General features: G+C 33.2%; 2 long non-coding RNA genes across 3 annotated transcripts in view; both read left to right on the forward strand.

Annotated features, from left to right (window-relative positions):
- The window catches only part of LOC136829440 (uncharacterized), a 180,617-nt gene extending 163,171 nt beyond the window's left edge, over positions 1–17,446 (forward strand). Inside the window, exons 5-7 of one of the 2 annotated variants that reach the window (XR_010850385.1) lie at positions 14,582–14,639; positions 15,752–16,608; positions 16,974–17,446. This is a non-coding gene — a long non-coding RNA (uncharacterized lncRNA). Of the gene's footprint in view, positions 1–14,581; positions 14,640–15,751 lie in introns of both variants that reach the window. The other variant, XR_010850384.1, reaches the window with a different exon arrangement.
- Positions 17,447–18,976: 1,530 nt separating this feature from the next.
- The window catches only part of LOC136829441 (uncharacterized), a 13,896-nt gene continuing 12,872 nt past the window's right edge, over positions 18,977–20,000 (forward strand). The window contains exon 1 of the long non-coding RNA XR_010850386.1: positions 18,977–19,070. This is a non-coding gene — a long non-coding RNA (uncharacterized lncRNA). The remainder of the gene's footprint in view (positions 19,071–20,000) is intronic.

The following is a 20,000-nucleotide window of genomic DNA, read 5'->3' on the forward strand; positions in this document are numbered from 1 at the left end:
GCTTTGACTATTCATAATAGTTTCGACTATTATTTGTCCTTCAAACAGCTACAGAATGATATAATATACAGAATCTCTATGGTTTCTCGGTATTGAAAATCTAGTGGATTATTAATGATAGAGAATTTCGTATTCAGTAGTTACTGATTTGTTAGTGCAAAATATTACTTTTTCATGTGTTTATACATTCATCACGTCCCATGTATTATATATATATATATATATATATATATATATATATATATATATATATATATATATATATATATATATATAAGAGAAATATGTGTGTATAACTGAATCACGAAGGAAAAATGAAACAACGGAGTGGTTGCTAGGCCTTTCGACACAAGGTCCTTTCCTAGCAGACTAGTAAAGACCGTATGTCGAAAAACCTAACAACCATTCCGTTGTTTCACTTTTCCTTCGTGGCATTGTTCTTTATTTATACATTCATCACGTTCCATATATTTGTGATTCACTTATATATATATATATATATATATATATATATATATATATATATATATATATAATCAGTGTGTGTGTGTGTGTGTGTGCATATATGTGTGTGTGTGTGCATAACTGAATCACGAAAATATGGAACGTGATGAATATATAAATAAAGGCAATGCCACGAAGGAAAGAGAAATAATGGTTTCGACGGATCATTTTAATACCACCGTGGTGCTAGGCCCCATCGACTTATTATTCTTTACTTAGCATCGTTGGCATTGCTCCACCAATATTTATATATATATATATTTTATAAACATATATATATATATATATATATATATATAAACATATATATATAAACAAATATATATATATATATATATATATATATATATATATATATTAAAATGGTTAAAGGTGCTGTGGCAAGGGCAATAGATGTAAGCTTAATGTTGTGGGGAGCGGCTGATATATGTAGCTAATATAGTACTGGCTAGCAAAGAGAATCTGTAGAAATTAAATGGGCGTCAGGAGAGTTTCGGATCCAAATTGTCGAACTTGAATTTTTTTTACCTTTTCAGAGGTTTATTATCAATAATAAAAATCTTATCTAGTGATTTAATGCTTTATCATGGTTAAACTTCCCCTTCTCTATACTTTTCTCCCGAGAATTCGTCTCTCTAAGCGAAAAATGTTCTCTTCTATGATGTAGTTTGAAATGGGAACCTTAGCCATAGTTACCCTCTTATTTCCAGCAATATGTCGTTTTCTGTAACGATGTAAAAGCCTATTGACCCGTTTTCTATTCAGACTAAGTAAACAAACCCCCTAACTGTCTTCTGGGATCTTGGTGATTTTTAGAACTTTTTGTGAGTTTTGAGTATTTATTCGCTTCAGTATTGCAGTGCAAAATGCTTAATAAATCGAAGACACAGAGGATTAATTCTTAAAATCCCATAAAAGCTTGGCTTCTGGAAAAAAGGTAGGTAATGCATGATATCTACCGCTGGGACATCAGCTGATGCCTCAGTGCTTTTGACAGTTGACCACACCTGGTCTGTTTCGAGGATGGAGGCAGTGATTTTTCGGCTGTAAATACAGAATTCCAAATTGTAAATACTTTGGGAATTAGAGAGTAAGTGGAAAGCTGGAAGATTAAGAAGTGCATGTTAAATAGGGCTGATGAGAAAATGGAGGCAGTAAATTCACTTAGGTATTTTGGAGTAAATATGTATGGTAATGGTAGGTGAAGAGAATCGAGTCGTAGCCTTGAATAGATAATATTAGGAAGGTAACACAAGGTGAGCAAAATATTGACTACAGACTTAGGGTTTCCACAGTAGATAAGATTGGAATGTATAAAGCCAGGAAGGTCTTGGCTGGCAATCCTAAACACCGAATGCCCCACTGAATCCAGAACACGTCAACAACTAGAGAGCATGAGCCATTTCGATAAGGCCGAGTTACCAGAGCTCAAACGGATACGTGAGTTACTAGGATAGGTTAGGCGTGAAAATGTAGCTGGAGATGCAACTGGTGTCTATAGTGTTGCGTGATAGTACTCCATATTTCACGGACCAACGAGCTTGACCCATTTACCCGAGCGACTGCTAAGAGCCTCCCCGAACACAAAGGGTGTCGATGGATTGTTGCTTTGTCCTCTTGCTTCTGTTTCCCCCTTTGTCACGCGCATCGATAAATAAACAAACAAATGAAAACAGATATGGAATAAACGTCTTTCCCCTGGATATGTTCGGTCTGAGTTGTAATATATTTTTGTGATTGTGTCTTACACAAATTTAACTTTTTCAAAGTACGAGCCTTGTATACCATGTATGGAAGTATCGTCCTTTTCATTTTTACTGTAATCAGATTGTACATTTATTCATATAAAAATACTAAACATTTCAGGTTTTCCCGATTAGCGAAAGGCAATCAGTTTTATATAGCCAACTACTTAAGATCACCAAAAGTCAGGTTTTTTTAAGTAGAGGCCGAATATCAAGAAACATCACAGGGGCAGTATTCTCATTTTATGAATAAATGCCATGAATAAGAGTGTAAAGTATAAAATATGCCAGTAAGTAATTATAACCTTATTTTTGCTTATTCGACGGTCAGCGGATGTATACAAATAGCAAATTCATTTCTGCGTTGCCAAAGAATTAAAATGTAAAGACAAAAACATTCCTGTGGGGTTACAGTTACATAAAAAAAATTCAGATATAGATCGTAGCGTGCCAAAGACGCAATAAGTATTGAAGCGTTTTGACTCTGGTCCTATTTATGGAAACGTAATCTGGAATTCACTGAATGCAAAATGAAATAAATATCCGCCAAAATACATAGATTTTTGTGTGACGAGTAAGTGTTATTACTCCATGTTTGAGGGAAATCAGTGACGTAATCCTTGTGAATTATGATTTACCGGTTAATTTTCGCAATAACACAATCACTTTTCATCAGATTTTAATTACCATATGAAAACCGTATTTCCGCTTGTATCAACTCGACCAAAATAACTACTTTCATGCCAATACAGAGAACCTTTGAAATCGTAATTCCATTTTAATCTCGTATAATCTGTACAGGCACCATTAATTATTCCAGGAGAACTGGGGCTTTCAATGGGCAGTGTAGTAAAAATTGTCGAAATAATTGCTGTTATTAAAAATATTTTCCCTTTTTTTCCTCTAACTAAAAATTAAGGTTTTAAAATTGTTAACCACTCTGCCCTTACCGTTCTTATGCCGTACTTATTACGCGAATAGTTCATCTCAACAGTTTCATTCTTTCCTGTGTAATTTGTATTTAACATCCGCACAACACTTCAGTATAGGTAAGTTGTTTAGAAAATATACGTGTGTGTTGTTTCCTCAATTTTAAGTTTGTCATAGCCTGATATTGGTGGCATAACTGAAGTGTTCAGTTCAAAGTTATCTTACTTCATCTGTTTCTCAAGAATTGCTAAGAAGAAGGAAGTTTTCCAAGGCAATTTATACACTCAACAAAGACAGCAGAAAAGGTCAATAGGATTCTAAGATCAAATGCAGGAGACTCATGAATGCTAAAGTGACTGCCATGCAAATTGGCCCTCCAGACCCAGAAAGGGACGTATAGAAACAAGGAAAAAAACAACATTCTTGGTCCTTTTATCCTGTAGCTTTGAGGACCATTGCCCTTATTCGCTCTCTGTCAGTTACACTGTCTCATTCCCATAACTAGATTTGCTCCAATAGCCTCCAGTGCCTTTGAGAGACCTTACCTTAAGATACTGCGATAAGAGAAAGAGAGAGAGAGAAAGAGATTTTATCCGAATTTCCGGAGCAATTTTGGCCACCAGAGCAGCCGAAGTCCGTTCAAGCACATTGATCTCCCAAGTAAATTAGGCAAAGAGTGAAGTTTAACTTTCTTAATGTCAATTGTGGAAGCGTATTCACATCTATGACCAGTAAAAGGAAACTTTTGACAGACGAGGATTTTGCCGAAACCCCGACATTTTGTTATGTGATTTTACACATATTTTGAAGCAAATTTCTTCCAGTTTTGTATTTTATAATGTCAGTTTCATTGTCATTTAATGCTATTATTATTATTCATGAGATGAGCCCTATTCATATAGAACAGGCCTACATGTGCTATTGACTTGAAATTCAAGCTTCCAAAGAATATGATGTTCATTAAGAAATACAGAAAGAAGAGATCTCACTTATTAAAAAAATAGATTATTGAATAGATAAAAATGTATTCAGATGCTGGGAGAATATCATTAGGGTAGTAATGCATTGCATCTTTACTTGAACTTTTGAAGTTCCAATTGCACGACATCCTCTGGGACTGTGAGGAATAAAGGACCTCTGGAACTGAGAATTTCGATTGTTTAATTCAAAAACATACATTTGCATACGAGGATATTGCGCGAACTAGAAGGGAATTGCGTGAAATATCATGTCTCTTCTCAAAAGGGACCATTTAGTGTGTGACTAAAGAGAGAGAGAAAGAGAGAGAGAAATCGAATTCCGGTATTGATTGTAACTGTTATGAATATTGTTTTCAATTACCTTTGCTATATATAGGTCAAAAATTATCCCTTTAATTTTTGTTTTAAACATCACTAAAAATAAACCTTATCGATATATTCCAGGAATGATTCAATCTTTAGAATACTGAACTTTCGCAAGGTTAGCTATCGTACATAAAATCATTTTAAAATTAACCAACAAACTTCGGAAATCATTCACTTCCTCAACTCATAAAGTTTCAGTAATAAGCCTTTTACATTTTAACTCTTCTATAACTCTTGGTGGAGAGCTACATTAAAAGAAAAAATTAAAACTGGATTTGCTGCAAATGATATAAACAACATATTGAAGCGCTTTCAAGATTACAATTTCCTGTTCAGTGCTATATTTGTAAATAACTTTGCATTTCATTCTAACCTCTATGGCTAAAGTATTGAACCATCTTGTTCGTGCTTTCAGTGGTTTTCGATAAGTAAGCACAAAGCTAGCTTTTTGTTATCAAGCTTATTGAAATATGTTAAGACATTCCTAACGTGCAGCTAGTTTGAAATGTTGATATTTTGGAGGTAATTTTTATAAAAAAATATATAAATATATATATGTATATATATATATATGTATGTATGTATACATACATACATATATGTATATGTATACATATATATATATATATATATATATATATATATATATATATATATATATATATATATATATATATATATATACTATTCACTGTACGTTAACAATGAAGGTTTTTATTTCTTGACTATCTGTTATGTCCCTCAGTTATGAGCAAATAGTTGGAATGAACTGCCCCAACTGTTGTCAATTCTGAATGCACATGGGCGGAGGTATCTCAATACCGAAGTTCCAAAAAATGACCTCATAACAAAAATATACGCTCTTCCAGGAAACCTGTTTTGTTTTTCGAATGTTCAGGAAAGGACAGGATTTTGCGTTCTGATTTGCTCGCTTCATTCGCCAACTTCTGAGTTCATCATGAATGAAGGAGCAGTTCTGCTGAATTATTTTCAGTCTAAGGTATAATTATAGCTACTGCCGGATGTGGTGAAGAGGCTATTTTCTGGCAAGAGCAGTTAAATTAGATTAATAAAGAAGTAGACAGAGAAAGGGGGAAAGAAGAGAGCTCAGCTGTAAAAACAGTATATATTGAAATCGGTTGTGAAGTATTTTGGGGATATTTGTAATTTTATTCGTAAATGCAAGGCTACATTGCACGCAAATAACACCTGCCAAGTCTTGCTCTTTATTTAGGTCTCCAGAATCCTGGACTTACTGAGGTTTGCAGATTTCTTGCATATCAGTTGATGACTTTAAAGTTTAGTGTTAAAACAACCATTGTTTCTGTTTTACTCACCAGTTAGTTCCTATTTCAAGTATGACTTTATGTGTCATAATATTATTAGGGTACATATGTGTAAAGGACTGGGTTGTTACGTCTATGCTGATGTCTTCAATCGTTCGTTGAATTGTTTGGCAGCCCATGTAGGCAGTAGTCTTTATACAACATTCTATTGTTTGATGTTTGTTTATAAATAAATATATATTTGAGCGTGTTGGTTTGTTTGTGCGTGCTTTAAATCACAAATATGCACGAGAAGCCACGGGAAATGTTTAAGTGGAAACGTCAGAGTGCCAAGAACTTTCGTGTATTTTACACATCTTCGGGACACAAGTTGTGTAAAGATACGAAAGGCTTGGCACACTGTCGTTACCTATCAAACAATTCCCATGCTGCATCTATATCAGGTCCGTAGGGGGTTAGTGCCGTCATTGTGCCTCATGTGGTGCACTGTAGGCGTTATTTAAGGTTCTTTGCAGCGTGCCTTCGGCCCCCTAGCTGCAACTCTTTTCATTCCTTTTGCTATAGCTTCGTTCATATTCTCTTTCTCCATCTTACTTTTCATCTCTCCTAACAATTGATTCATAGTGCAACTGAGAGGTTTTCCTCCTGTTACACCTTTAAACCACCTTTACTCTTAGTTTCCCTTTCAGCGCTGAATGACCTCATAGGTCCCAGCGCTTGGCCTTTGGCCCAAGTTCTATATTCTATTCTATTCTGCATCTGATAATTCATGGGACTGTCTCCATTAAATAAGAATATTGCCTAGTTTCATGAACCTGTTAACAATTCATCGTCCTTGATATCATCCCGTTAGTATACGCTGGTATAAATGATAAAAATGATAGATATGTAGTGACATTAGTTTACAAAAGAGATGCTTTTTACGTGCATTATTCGAAAAAAAAGATACCAACGACTGCACTAAATTATACTAAAATACAGTGTACTTTTATTTAGGAACTGTATTAGCTACGCTTTTCTTTTTGATGACGTATTAAAACCGCATAATTATGTTTAATTTAAAACAAAAGTTTAACGTATGCGCACGTACTAGCAAGTATGTTTTCCATCATGGGCTACGACCCGAAATAAACAATTCTGTTAGCGGAGAAAATTTTGTAAATGTCAAAAAAGTAACTGTCACTTTTCTGTTTAATTCTTTTGCCTTTTTTAGCCTTACGTGTGGGAGTTATCTATTTTTGGTTCTGTTGCATTGCTTAGAATCATAATTTTTTTCGGCCAACACCCACGTGGACTAATTAATACACTCCCATCCGACAGGAGGATGAAAGAAAGGCGTAGGCTTCGCTGAAAATCAATAAAGGTTTTCTCTCCTGCATTACAACGCGAGAGTAAGTACACAGCCTGCGTCTCTCTGTATTAGAAAACGCTTCAATGTTGCTCTTGTGAAATTATAATTGGATTTCTAGGAATGGTTTATTGTTCCTTATAAGAGGGATCAATTTGATACCGGCAATGCCATGTGGGGACACGGTTCCTCAATAATAGCCTGTAATAAGCATTGTTTCCAATTCATTCGATTATTCTTTTCTTACTTTCGCGGCACGTGTATGAGTGCGCATGCTCACTTGTGTATATGTTGTGCATATATATTCTTCATCAGACACCGTTTTTTCCTTAATGGAGGTGTGGGTGGGTTTGTATGTATATATATATATATATATCTATATATATATATATATATATATATATATATATATATATATATATATATATATATATATATATATATATATATATATATATATATATATATATATATATATATATATATATATGTGTATATATATACAGTATATGTACAGTATATACATACATATATACACACATATATATATTATTTTATTTCGAATATTAATTCATATACAGTATTTTATAAAAAAAAAAAGTGGTGCCAAGAGGCTACAATTTTGATATATTATTAAACAAATAGATTTACAAAAAAAAAAATACAATTATCACAACTTAATTGGGAATGCAACCCTCTGTGTAGCTTACCAGTTAACATAAAAATAAAAAAAAAAGGCATACAACTAGACCTAAAAAGCAAGGTAAACAGGCTCGATAAAAAACTATATTATTCTCCATCAACATAATAGACAAACTGCGCATATCATTCCAGATATAAAACATAAAACAGAAGAAGCAGTTTTACATATCAGTAGGGTATTCTGTACCATTCATCTTGCAAAGTAAATAATGAAAACGCAGTACTGTGTTTCAGCAATCGTATCGAAACACTTTGATTTCTCGAATCTCTGTTTTCAACTGAATACTACATGGCGACGGATAACACCAAGGCAGGGCAAACCCAGTGTCACAAAAACACGGGAACCACTACTAGTACTTCTGGTGACGCCCGCCAGCCCCCTTATTATATCATTATGACACACTCTTAGTCTTCCTAAAGTTTCTTGTGTGTAGTTATACCATACTGGAGAACAATCAATTGTCGTACAAAAAGTTTTGAATAATTTAACTGTAGTTTCATCATCAAAGAAATTAAATTTTCTTATAAGCATATTCCCTCATATGTATGTATGCATATATATATATAATATATATATATATATATATATATATATATATATATATATATATATATATATATATATATATATATATAATAAATATATATATATATATATGAATATATAATATATATATGTATATATATATATATATATATATATATATATATATATATATATATATATATATATATATAAATATAAACATTATACATGTTACAAGTTGACCAGTAAGTTCATATGAGCTGCCATAACAATAACAACAATAAAAAAGGACTGAAAAAGAAATAAAACGGAAAATTCGAATCTGGCTGCCTTGTACAAATGCATAGCATGCGAAGTACTTGTCACTCTCACTTGATTTGAGGCAAAGAAAATCTGACTCCTTTTTTTTTTCAGAAAAACTAAGTTTTCATTTTAAATATATTTATTGAATTTAATAATAAAATGATCGTTATGTCAGGGCTTAGAGGGAGGAGAAAGTAAATCTGATATAGCTTGTGAATGGCAAGTACGTATCCGCATTTACAGTATAAATTTAACTTACGAGAGGCCTTATCGTAAAAGATTGTACTATGATATTACATAAGTACTTTTCAACCCGACTTATATCCATTTGTACTGTCATCCTAGAACATATAAAGTGAAATTCGATAACAGGTTCCCTTAATTTATAAGGTCCCAAAAGCACACATCTGTTAAGATAGGTGTTGTCTGCTAGCTCGGCACAGCTACCTCACGACGAGAAATTGAATACTGTGCTCATTGATATTGATATTCAATGTTCATCCCTCTTACTTGCCAGGCTTAACGGGAATCATTCTTACGTATAATCGTTATCAGATAATAATGAATGCTTTTTCAATATTCTCCGGTAAAATATTCGGTGATTAATATTGGCCTGCTATTTGGAATGCAGAATTTTTTAGTTTATGGCGATCTTCTCGTCGTCTTTTATATCATCTCCAAGCTGAAATTTCCTTATTGTCATACCATATATTAAAGCGAACTGTATTACTTTTACTATATCTATCTGTCTATCTATATATATATATATATATATATATATATATATATATATATATATATATATATATATATATATATATAACTTATACATATGCATATATACATATATATATTTATATATATCAAATTTTGCAACGAGGTATCATTACCGTTAAATCGTAGGGTATGTTATTCATAGTAATTTCCCAAAATTAATGACGCCAATGAAAACAGAAGCCCAGAAAATAATGAAGCCAACGACAATAATAGACATGAAATAATGATCTCAGTCTTAATTATGAGGGCAAACATCATTAGAACCGTGGATGGAAAAACAGTATAAACTCCCAGATGGCGTATATTCTTTAAGGCATTTTGGATGTTTTCGTAGTCTTGTTTTTATTCATTGTTTGCTTCGATGTCAGTGCGTGTGTTTTCGAACTTTACGAATCTTTTTGTCAGAGGGTTTTGTATTCAAGGTTATTTTTAATGAGGCAATGAAATAGTCAAGTTCACCCAAAGCATTAAGTATAACCACTGAAAAGATTGATCCTAATTTTTTCAAGGAATGGTGTAAGCAACAACTGTCTTAAAGGCTCTTTTTTTTTCAGATAAACTTTATGTTAATGGGCATTGACCCTGAGGTATTAGAATATAAAACGTTTTACCAGGTAGTTTTGATGGTTTATAATTAAAACTGTAAATAATTTTAATGATATTTTAACGACAAAATGGCGTCTAAGGCACCTTGATCCTGTAGCTGAAAATATATATTTTAAGATTATACTTTCTTAGCTACTGGATTAGTCATCGATCTTGTCTACAATATAGTTACAGTAGATAAAAGACGAAATCCGGTTGCGGCTTGTTTCAGACTGAACGACTTGTCTTTAAAACATGCAGGATAAATTACATCTTATACCTTATATCTGATCAGTTTATGTACAGGCAACAAAGCGAAAAATGAGAATAAGAAACAAAATTATAAATCTCCATTTATTATACAGATGAATGTAGTAGAAATCAAAACAAGCTATTATTTTTTTCGAAAAAGGGACAATATTTTTAAGAAGGGAAGGCGGAATATTCGTAGATGTAAGATGACAACTGAGGAAACAGGCAAGTATATATTCATTTTTTTTTAAATCTCACGTTAGCCACCCTGCAAGAAACAGACATGAGAAAACAGACAGATGGAGGTAGTGCAATGAGAGAAAGATGTTTTAAGTAGCATTTTGATGCAAGTGCAATGAGAGAAAGATGTTTTAAGTAGCATTTTGATGCAAGTGCAATGAGAGAAAGATGTTTTAAGTAGCATTTTGATGCAAGTGCAATGAGAGAAAGATGTTTTAAGTAGCATTTTGATGCAAGTGCAATGAGAGAAAGATGTTTTAAGTAGCATTTTGATGCAAGTGCAATGAGAGAAAGATGTTTTAAGTAACATTTTGATGCAAGTGCAATGAGAAAAGATGTTTTAAGTAGCATTTTGATGCAAGTGCAATGAGAGAAAGATGTTTTAAGTAGCATTTTGATGCAAGTGCAATGAGAGAAAGATGTTTTAAGTAGCATTTTGATGCAACTCGATCCACAGTTGGACATAATAGGACCACATACCAAGTGCGTAGGGGCGAGAAACCCTCACCCTAGATGTATGGGAACAGTTAAGTATTAGCAAAAAAAAGTTCATTTAATTTTCAAACTATACAAAGAATTCCAATCTGGCTCTATATATGGCCCCCTGCGAGAACTGACTGCAAGATAAATAACAACAAAAATGTGCATGAAATGTGTGTAGTTTTTTCGTATCTCTAGAATTCTCATTTTTCAGTTCCGTCAGACAGAGCCTGCTATAAACCATTAAGATTTACAGTTATCTCAAGACTCTCCCAATAAGTCCCTAACTTGACGTCCTCCCGGACAATTTATCAGTATCTCAACTTTTCCAATATATTTCCAAACAAGTCCGCAAATAACTTTCTAACTCTCCATAATAGAATAACTGTTTTTCCATGTATTTCTTTCTTATTTTACCTTCCTATAAAATTGTGATAATTTCTGAATGTGCTGCATATGGCAACTGGTTCATCAAGTGAGAGTTACTTATTCATAAACAAGGCCATCATTTAGGGCGTTATTAAACTATATGTATTTTTATTTGTGTAATTTTCAACAACATATGCTTAACTAATTGTAAGTCATCTGGCGTCGCGGCAGGGTATGGGATAATAAAGGTACGGTTGGGGTGGTCATATGGTATTTGGGAAACTTTAGATTACTTGGTGTCTCGTTAACAGAACTTTCTGATTAAAAGTTAATAATTCAGCTGTACTATTCTTAATGAATTCATCCATACCATTGCATGTTTAATTCTTCAGAGTTTCTGAACAATGCCTTAAGAACGCAAGATCATCTGCGGTTACTGCATGGACGCACAGTATTTCGTAATAAGAGCTGAATTTCGATAAACAAAATATTCAAGTCTGTAAAGTCTGTTAATAATATTTGAAAATTAAATATGTGAAAATGAGGGTGTGGCATCCAGTCTAACATTCACACCAGACAACGTAAGTTGGATTTTTATTTCGTTTTCATATTTCCGAATAAATCAAGATACTTACTTTCGTAAACATAGACAATTTATTTTGGAAATCTCAGAATGTATATTACGTGACAAAGATGGAAATAGTAAAAGATATATTTAATTTGTTATCCAGCAATATTATGATTATAGTAAAACTGACATCATATCCAGCAACTTTATAAAATGTTCACCTCAGCATATATTTCTTGTGTAGTGTAGTATAATTTTTCATAATAACAATTACAGATTTATATATTCTGATATAATGGCACTAAAGTAGAAAATGAGATTTCATAGCTCATATTTTCTGATAAAATTAAGTAGTTTTTTGGTATTGCCCAGACTCCTTTGCTAAAGATATGAATTACATTATACAACTTGAAACTAGTAACTCTCGGATGGAGGAAAGGGACGAATAATTAGCACGTAAAGGTATTTCTTTATTTCTCATACGTTTGTAAATCTTTTTGATATATTTTAAGACTTAATGACAAAACGCATACACAAAAAGACGAGGCATATTTATATAAATCACGACTGAAGTTTTGAGGGTTAGCAAAATATGGTGGCTATTTCATAGCGTAAGCAGCATGTGCAGTAAGTGACGTCATCATCAGCAAGACCGTGGAGAGTGGTTTTGGGTTGCTGTTCGAGTTTCTCCCAAAATTGTCTGACATTTCCCGTCTCCGTTTTTAATTTCTTTCGTCACTCGAACTTGGTAATATGTTACAAAATAAGTTTCCATAAAAGACTCTTTTAATTAATGGTGCAATCGATAAAGAATTATTTGTTTCATCATAATCTTTGAGGCACTTGTTGAAAGCAGTGAAGAGTCAAAAGAAAGGTTTATTTATATGTGAGAGAGTGGAAAAGTAATATGTCAGAGCATATGATTGTCTAAGAGAGCATTTTATTATCGATCTTGATATCTATGTAAATGGCCATCTAATTCACGTTAATAGGACAGTTTGCTGCTTCGTTGCCATTATTTCTTGTAGGAAGTTAGATTTGACTTATTTTCGAGTTTTCTCTTTCAGAAACCGTTGTTGACAAGAGTTTGGGATGTTGTGTCCATTTTGTCATGTGCTTCTTTCCACGGGTAGCAGTGTGAGAGGGTTCGCTTTACATAAGTATTCACGACGTTCTTCTGTAGATGTGGGCACACTCACCCCGTCTAATTAAACGAAAGACGGCTCTGGTTGGTCTAGCACAGATCTTCGTGGAATGTCCTTCTTGTGCTTGAGTGGAGAAATATAAAAGACCCAATATCAACAGTGAGACCGGATAGCTAAAACTAAATCACCCTCTTAAATTTCTTAGACATCAATTCCAATTTGTGCTCTGTTAAGATTCTTACTTGTAATTTTGCTGACCTTAAAGTTGAGCTTAAATTCATATACTACTCTAAAGTTAAGATTTGAACAAAGTTTGGTAATTTTAAACATTCGGCTATTACCAATGCAAAGGCCCCCTTAGTATCCAACCAAAACCACGTCAAAAGGTAGAAAAGACAGGGACTCTTAGGGAACTTCCTGAATTGTAAATACTGAGTGACTGCCCCGGATATCCCAAATCAAGACTACTCTTAAGACAAAACTTCTTCAGCCTGCTTCTGAATTATTGTTTACACCTCTCAAGGCCACCCTGAGAAAACTTTATTCCAATTTCCTAAGTACTACTATAGTGACTACTAAACAGAAATTTGTACACATTTTGTTTAAATCGAACGATTTACTCTTACCAGTGTACATCACTTTTACCTAATGTCTCTAAGCGTCTCCTTAAATTCTTTTAACTACTTCTCTTCTTAGTTATGTGTTTTTCCCCTGTTTTTAGCCCTCGTCATTGAAAATTGGTGAATTTATTCTTCAAACGAGGCAAGTAAAAGTATATAAGCATCACTACTGTTTCTGAAAAAAAAAAAGATGGAAATAGGTTATTCTGTGGAAATTGGGTACTCCATTTACTTAAATGGCAATTGAACGTGACTGGAATGTGGGTAGAGTTCATTGCTTCAAAGAATATGCCATAACAGATTGCCAAGCATCTATCTATCTATCTATCTATCTATCTATCTATCTATCTATCTATTTATATATATATATATATATATATATATATATATATATATATATATATATATATATATATATATATATATATATATATATATATATATATATATAGAGAGAGAGAGAGAGAGAGAGAGAGAGAGAGAGAGAGAGAGAGAGAGAGAGAGAGAGAGAGAGAAATTTCATGGAAAAAATGCAAAATAATATTAATAAATAAAGAATATAAATGATTAAAATCCACTAACAATACACGCTTGTGTTCCATCACTCAATGCTGGGAATGTTTTTGTTTCTGTGATGACATCATCAACACAGTTATAAATGGATGCTGCAGAGGGCTGTTGCCAGATGCCACTTATATAAAGATAGCAGATTGTGGTTTCTACAAATATCACCGCAATTAGGGTCTGCTCTTCCATCGAGGTATCTATGAAAGGTTTGGAGTCATTGGAGGCTAAATGTCAAATTACTTTTAGTCATTAAATCAAATTAATAAGTTTCCCTTCCTTTTTCAACAGAGACGGGAGAATTTCTATAAACATCGCTACTACTCAGAGAGAAGAATCATAATCATCTGTAAGTTGCGGGTCATGTTTTCTTAAGTAATCAAATGGATGGAATTTCTTAATTCAAAGATTATTGTCATAAAAAATTAATTTTGTTGAGAACTCTTAATGTTATAAACTTTCCATACACCCTTGAAATATAATGTATATATATATATATATATATATATATATATATATATATATATATATATATATATATATACATATACAGTATATATATATATATATATATATATATATATATATATATATATATATATATATATATATATAACTGAAAAAAATATGGAACATGATGAATAAATAAATAAAGACGAAATCCACGAAGGAAAGAGAAACACTGGAGTGCTACGAGGCCTTTCGACTGTCGTCCTTTACTTAGCAGACTGCGAGGCCTTTCGACTGTCGTCCTTCACTTAGCAGACTACTAAGTAAAGGACGACAGTTGAGAGGCCTCGCAGCACCCCAGTGTTTCTCCTTCGTGGATTTTCTTTTTATATATATATATATATATATATATATATATATATATATATATATATATATATATATATATATATATATATATATGCATAATTATAACGATTATAATTAAAAAGAAACAATAGCCACGCGTATTACATCCCTCCATGCTTGGGATGTTTTGTTTACTGTATCTGATGACGTTATCAACAATAGCTATGAATTTAGACCGCTTACATAATGATGTAGTTGCGAGGTGCCACTCGTGTACAAATGACAGGTCTCAATTTCGGGAAAGATTCACCTTAAGGGTGTCTGTTCATTCATCGTGTCAGCTATTACAGATATGGAATAATTTAAAGCTTAATGAAATATACATTTGACTCCCATATTTAATATTCTCTGTATTTCTCCACTAAGAAAGTAACCAAGTAATCTTTTTCCTTATTTAAGCAGACGCTACCTTCCTCCATTGTAGCCATTTGGGTGAACTTTAATTCTTTCAAAAACATTGGTTTTTATCCTTAATTGGCCTTCATCTTTTACGGTATTTATTTTAAAAGGTAAATAATCTGATAAAAGTGGTTAAAGAAGGAAATTAGATTTTAAAACATTAGTTTCTTTAAAAATACTGATAAGTTTTTCTTACCATTCCAGGCTCCTTGGCTAAGCATGTGTGCTTTACACCATTAAAAATAAAAACCGGCCTCTCTTCCAAGACGAAAAAATCGAATAATCCTTTCATAAAGGGAATTTATTTACTTCAAATCTATTTTGTAATATTTAATGTTGACTGTAAGACTCTGTGGTAATGGATATTTGCACAAATGCGAAATATCGTTAAATAAATCAGAGTTTAGAATTAAAAAGTGAGTAATATACGACAACTATAAGCACAAAAGGTAAATGATGTCATCGACAGCCAATTACAAGACAGCAAATTTCCCGCCTAAAACGACGAACTGTGTGGAGTTACTCCAGTTTAGGTGTTACTGTTTGATGGTTTTCGAGAAATGGCTCTATTTTTTCTTTCTTGTGGTGTTTATGTTTCATATATGTGAATTTTGTCAGAAACAGCTTGATTTAATTGCTAATTATAAATATAAATGTGGAGAAAATATTCTCGCGTCATTCTTGAGTGATAGAGTGGTCATGTTATTTGTTCGTTCAGCTTGTGACTGTATATTTAATACTGTTATTATTATTTGAGGGAGGCAGAGGGTTTTATTTAAAATGGTAACTAATAATTGGATAATGGGATGTGTGTGTGTGTGTGCGTGTGTATGTATGTTCGTGATTGTGTGTCAAGAAATCATCTTGCATGAAATAAATGCAAAATATCAGTTATCAGAGGGGAATTTGGTATTATCTCTCTCCTTGCTGGGTATGACATTGTTTACTGTCTCTGATGACGTAGTCAACCATATTGAGTGACGGCTGCAGTTCTTCCACTCTCGCTGTTTACGTTATGGTGTAGTTGCCAGTTGCCGCTTATTCAGCAGATTTAAATTTACGTAAGTATTCATCTTATGGGTGTCTTCTTTTGCATCTTGATAGGCATTAGAGGTACGGAGTCATTGGAAGTTTAATGAAAAATGCAATTGTTTCCCATACTTAATTTTCTCTGTATTTCCCAACAAAGAAAGTAACCAAATACTCCTTTTTGTTGCTTATGCAGACGCTACCGTCCTCCATTATAGCCATTTGAGGTAACACCAAACCTTTCAAGAATATTGGATTCGCATCGTTAATTGTCCTTCGTCGCTCAAAGTAATTATTTAAGATTATAATTAATTCAAGAAAAATGGTTAAAGAAGGATATTAGATTTTAAAACATTAGTTTCGTCCAGCACTAAGTTCTTTTGTTTTACAATTCCAGACTCCTTGGATAAGCCTGTGTTCTTTTCATCATTAAAAACAGAAACTGGTCTCACTTCCATGAAGAAAGAATCGAATAGTTAGCTCTTAAAAGGAATTCTTTATTTTAAATCTATTTTAGAATATTTCTTGTGGAATTTAAGACTTTGCAGTAATGAAAATATGCACAAACAAGAAATTTCTGTCTTTAAATAAGTCACTGTTTAAAGTTTTTATGGCAACCAAAAGCACTACAGGTAAATGATGTCATCGACAGCCAATCACAGGACAGCAATTTTCCGGCCTAAAGAGACGGAACTGGTGAGAACACCCAGGCTTATACGTTGCTGTGTGCTGTTTTTCCAACACTCAAATTTCGTGTGATTCCTGTGTTTTTTTATATTGGCCCCCATATTTGTTGAGTCATTATGAAATGTAGTACATACAGTGTGAATATGTTATAATATTTTGTTTTAAATAAACTGTTAAACTGTATTTTCACATAACCTTAATTTATTAGGTTCACTGGGTGTGAAGTAATCCTCTCTGCTACTTTAAACCAGTTACACAGTCAAATGCACTGCAAAGTCAAAAGTTGTGTAAGTGTATATATAAGTTACTGAGGCAAACAGACTTACTTCATCTAGGTATAAAACGCATTTCTGTTGCTTTACTATAGGTGAGTCAAGACTGAATATAAGATAGATCTCACGTCCCAGGTGCCTGCTCTTGTTCCTAAATAAAAAAAAAAAAAACCCTGTCTGTTACACAGTCAAATAGTTTTTAACTGTATTTCCCCGCAGGGGGATAGTGCCGTCAGTGTACCTCATGCGGTGCACTGTAGGCATTACTTAAGGTTCTTCGCAGCGTCCCTTCGGCCCCTAACTGCAACCCCTTCCTTTCCTTTACTGTACCTCTTTTCATAGTTTTTTCCTTTCTTCTTACTTTCCACCTTCTTCTAACAATTGCTGCACCTTTATTTTCAGCACTGAATTACCTCATAGGTTCCAGCGCTTGGCCTTTGGCCTAAAGTTTTTTATTCTAATTCTAACAAAGACCTTAGGGATGTTTATTATAATCTCTTGTCACTTGCAAGGTTGTCTGAAAGAGTTCCATTAGATATATCATCTGTGTCCCAAATTTAATTTAGATAAAAACAAAATAAAAACACTGAAAAACGATAATTATTATAGTTTGAAGAGCACAAAAAAATGCCTTAGATTTTGTGAATTTCTCAATGTCATTTAAGGCCAAGACAATAGCATATCACCTTATTGACAGTGCATTCATTTATGCCAGAAATCTATATCGTAATTTGAGAGCATTAGGCCTACTGCTATAACTAGGCCTACCACTAGTAAGCATGTCTGAATAGGATAAAATTATGAATGGGAGAATTTGGAAAATGAGTAAGGCTACAGCAATAAGTACTGTATTTGTAGAAGAAAATACAGAAAAAGGTAGTAAGTTTTGGCAGACTTTATACAATTACTGACAGCATCACTTAAGACTTGAAGAACGAGTCTTGTTATGAGGATTGCATTATGGGTAACTGACTCTGGATCAACACATAATAAATAAGGTGTTATATTAACAAATACCTGGAAATTCATTTGTTTTTATTATTTATTTGTGAAACCAACAAGTCCCAATGATATGGCTTTTGTACCAATGAATGTACAAACTATTCCCATTTTTTGTGACAAAACTAATTACATATGCCTTTGCAAGTTTACATTTACGAAATTCCGTACGCGTATGAACTAATTATTTGCATGCTTTTACATTTTTATATTTCATTTTTCCATAAATTTGCCGAGTTTCTCTTTTCCCCAGTAGAGATGATTTTTAAAAACAAGAAATAAAATTCCAGCATAAAAAACGGGAAGAACTGTAGAGGGCACTGCTTGTTTCTAAGGACACTAAAGCAGGCCAATGACCTTCTAACCCTTGATCCTTTACTTACGTTTTTAGTCCTTGATTTTTCCCAAAGTGGAAATGAAGATGTTCTTGTCCATGGCGCCATTTTTTCAATTGGTGTCAAATCTAGAAGAAGTAAAATTTGATTTTGGTTTGTGTCTGTGGGTTTATTGCCTCTTTTAATCGAATTTTGATGTTGGTGAGTTTATATTGCTGTATTTTGGGCTATGTAGGAGAATTTATACTAAACTTTTAAACCCAGTTTATAACTCAGGCTATAGTGAAATGAAGTATTGATGTCATGGATTTATGAGTGCTTAGTGCATTGCTGCGATTCTCGAAATTCTAGTGAATTTATCAATGAAACTGAGGAGCTGGTTCATCTTTGTATTCATAAAGAGTTTAATAGGCTACGAGGTTTATAGCTGACACAGCTCTTTGAAATGTGTGGACCGCTAGTTCATTTAGCCTATCACTTTGATTGTCAGCTGTATTTTAATTTTCCTTACTGGGTATTTGGATATAAAACTTGACATCGTCTAAATCACATTTTGAATATCATCACTTGCACTAAAGGCATTCCACATTGAGAGTGAAGGATTGCTAAAGGTTTAGGCCTATGTGCTAACATAACTCTTACGTCTATTGTGAATGAATGTATGTACGAAAGAAAGTGAACCTATTACTGAAATAACGATGTGCACGTTTTCAGAATTACTAAATACTTATTATTAGATAGGTTGAGGGCCCATATATATAATCTTTGCGCTGGTTAATTTCACCTTTAAAACTTTGGCATATCTTGTTAAATTAAGAGGCCCCTAAGTCTAGTCAGCGGCGCAGCTGGCATTCCACCAGTTTAGGGGCCTAGGTGGGGCCAAGATATTTTTCTGGGTGGGCCAAAGAAAATTACACTAACCTAATGTACCAGTTCTGTAATTAGTAAAATATACTATTCTCGAATGTATATATCCATGTGAATAAAGGAAAATTATAGCATTTGTAACTGTTTAAACGTTGTGATTAAAAGTCGATCTCGACCGTCGTAGGACATGATCGCTAGGGCGAGAATATATGCTTTTGACCACCAAAGGGTTAAAGTTTAGCTACAAAGGGAATTTCAACTAGG

This window comes from Macrobrachium rosenbergii, chromosome 44 (assembly GCF_040412425.1).
Source record: "Macrobrachium rosenbergii isolate ZJJX-2024 chromosome 44, ASM4041242v1, whole genome shotgun sequence".
In the NCBI taxonomy this organism is placed as follows: domain Eukaryota; kingdom Metazoa; phylum Arthropoda; class Malacostraca; order Decapoda; family Palaemonidae; genus Macrobrachium; species Macrobrachium rosenbergii.